Here is a 3380-nt window from a genome sequence, read left to right as displayed (position 1 = left end):
TTTTACGAAGAGAGTTTGAGACAAAAGAAAGACTGGCTGCCTCAATGTCTCATCAGACTACTCTTGAGACGATGGCAAGTGACCCCAAGGTCCATGAAATGTTCATGGTGGTGACTAAGACTCACCTAGCCACAGTGACGAAGGACCTTTATGGCTTCGTCAAGGTAAGGAGAGCTTGTAGGGAGTTCGTGTTCTCCGGGGCTACTGTGAGGCACGAGCCAAGGAAGTTAATCTCCTCCAACATTTGGGGAAAAGACCTTTTCCCTACCGATGTGGTCAAAGAAGTTGTTGATAAGGCCGCCGTGGAGAATAGAAACCTTCTCCAGAAGTGGGGCCTGACTATCAAAAGAAAGTCTTCCCCGGATGAGGGTCCTCAACCAAAGAGGAAGAATATGAGGACTAGGCTACCGTCACGGCCAGCCAAGCCCTCTAGACAGCAACAGCAACTGCAATTGCCATTGCCTCTAGTGCCCCAGATGGTGGCACAAACCCCGACCACTTTTCAGTGGGTACCCCAGGCTGTGCCAGGTCAGTCCACCGCATTCACCCCAACGTTCGAAGGACAGTCTTCTTCCTTTCGAGCAAAGCCTAGAGGAGCAGCCAGAGGCTCGTCTAGGCGCCCCTCAAGGGGAAGGGGATTCAGAGGTGGTCGTGGTCAGGGAGGCAAGACCTCAGGACGGCAGTCCAAGTGAAACGATACCGGTAGGAGGGAGACTGATGAAATTTGGGATCGTTGGACCTTCGATCCCTGGGCCCAAAGCCTACTCAAGAATGGACTGGGCTGGAGCTAGTACAGCACTCCACACCCGTGCCTTCGGTTTTTCCAACACTCCACCCCCGTTCTGGAGGAGTACGTTCAAGAACTGTTGGAGAAAAAGGTGATCCGAAAAGTGAAGTCCATCAAATTCCAAGGGAGGCTGTTTTGTGTTCCCAAGAAAGACTCGGAAAAGCTCAGAGTCATTCTGGACTTGTCGCCACTCAACAAGTTCATAGTGAATTGCAAATTCAAAATGCTAACACTGCAACACATAAGGACCTTACTGCCCAAGAGGGCATACTCAATCTCTATAGACTTGTCAGACGCCTATTGGCACATTCCAATCAGCCGTCGACTCTCCCCCTACCTAGGGTTCAGGCTACAACGGAGACTATACGCCTTCAGAGCCATGCCATTCGGGCTAAACATAGCCCCAAGGATTTTCACGAAGCTTGCGAGCGCAGCTCTCAAACAATTACGCCTAAAAGGACTTCAGGTAGTAGCCTACCTGGACGACTGGCTGGTGTGGGCAGCATCCGAGACCGAATGCTTGCAAGCTTTCAGTCAGGTGATCCAGTTCCTAGAGTACCTAGGCTTCAAGATCAACAGATAAAAGTCTCGACTTTCTCCATCCCAAAAGTTCCAGTGGCTGGGAATCCACTGGGACCTTTTGTCACACAGTTTCTCCATCCCGACGAAGAAAAGGAAGGAGATAGCGGGCTCTGTCAAGAGACTTCTGGATTCCGAAAGGATATCAAGACGCGAACAGGAGAGGGTACTAGGCTCTCTCCAGTTTGCTTCAGTGACAGACCCAGTGCTAAGAGCACAGCTAAAGGATGCAACCGGAGTTTGGAGAAGGTATGCATCAAACGCGAGAAGAGATCTGAGAAGACCAGTGCCGCCTCGGCTACGTACTCTTCTCAGGCCTTGGTCCCAAGCCAGACATCTAAAGAAGTCGGTTCTTCTTCAGCCACCTCCCCCGTCGATGACGATTCACTCAGATGCCTCAAAGGAGGGATGGGGAGGTCACTCTCATCGGAAAAAAGTCCAGGGGACTTGGTCCAAGCTATTCAGGACCTTTCATATAAACTTTCTAGAAGCTAGGGCAGTGCTCCTTACCTTAAAGAAAGTCTCCCCGCGTCACTCGATCCACATAAGATTGGTGATGGACAGCGAGGTGGTTGTGAGATGCTTGAATCGACAAGGGTCGAAGTCACCACCTCTCAATCAGGTGATGTTAGCCATTTTCCGATTGGCGGAAAAGAAGAAGTGGTACCTGTCGGCAGATCACCTTCAAGGAGTCCGCAATGTGACAGCGGACGCTCTATCCAGGTTCACACCGATAGAGTCGGAATGGTCCTTAGACGCAGGATCATTCTCCTTCATTCTGAATCAAGTCCCAGAACTGCAGATAGACCTCTTTGCGACGAAAGACAACAAGAAGTTGCCCCTGTATGTGTCCCCGTACGAGGACCCCTTAGCGGAAGCAGTGGACGCGATGTCCCTCAACTGGAACAGATGGTCCAGGATTTATCTGTTCCCCCCTCACAACCTTCTGTTGAGGGTCCTCAACTAACTGAGATCCTTCAAGGGGGTAGCGGCAATAGTGGCCCACAAGTGGCCGAACAGCATGTGGTTCCCCTTGGCGTTGGAACTACAGCTGAAGTTTGTGCCGCTACCACATCCAGTTCTGACCCAGCGAGTCCAGAAGTCGACTGTCTGCGCTTCATTACAGAAAACCCGGACCCTGCAGCTCATGATTTTCTCGCCCTTGCAGTGAGAAAGCGTTTCGGGATTTCGAAAGCCAGCATAGACTTCCTAGAGGAATATAAGTGCAAATCGACTAGAAGGCAATATGAGTCATCTTGGAGAAAATGGGTGGCCTTTGTAAAGGCAAAGAATCCGCAGGAGATCTCAACAGACTTCTGCTTATCTTTCTTCATCCACCTCCATGGCCAAGGGTTGGCAGCTAACACGATTTCAGTGTGTAAATCTGCTTTGATGAGACCCATTTTATTTGCCTTCCAGATTGACCTAGGTAACGAGATCTTTAATAAAGTTCCGAAAGCCTGTGCTAGGCTCAGACCTTCAGCACCTCCAAAGCCCATCTCATGGTCTTTAGACAAAGTTCTTCATTTCGCCTCACTGTTGAGCAATGAAGAATGTGCGTTAAAGGATTTGACGCAAAAAGTTATTTTCCTATTTGCACTCGCGTCCGGGGCCAGGGTTAGTGAGATCATAGCCCTCTCGAGAGAGGCAGGTCGTGTTCAGTTCCTGGATGGGGGGGGGGATCTGAACCTGTTTCCGGATCCTACGTTTCTCGCCAAGAATGAGTTACCCACCAACAGGTGGGGTCCCTGGAGAATCTGCCCTCTGAAAGAAGATGCATCTCTATGTCCAGTAGAATGCCTAAAGGTCTATCTTCGTAGAACTTCAGACTTCAAGGGTGGTCAACTATTCAGGGGAGAAACATCAGGCTCAAATTTATCTCTGAATCAACTCAGAGCGAAAATCACATATTTTATTCGCAGAACGGATCCTGACAGTACACCCGCAGGTCACGATCCGAGGAAAGTTGCCTCATCCCTAAATTTCTTTAATTGTATGGATTTTGAACATCTCC

Source organism: Palaemon carinicauda, chromosome 8, assembly GCF_036898095.1.
Source record: "Palaemon carinicauda isolate YSFRI2023 chromosome 8, ASM3689809v2, whole genome shotgun sequence".
NCBI classification, from domain to species: Eukaryota; Metazoa; Arthropoda; class Malacostraca; order Decapoda; family Palaemonidae; genus Palaemon; species Palaemon carinicauda.
The sequence above is the reverse complement of the archived record's forward strand: the minus strand, read 5'-3'. Positions refer to the sequence as shown.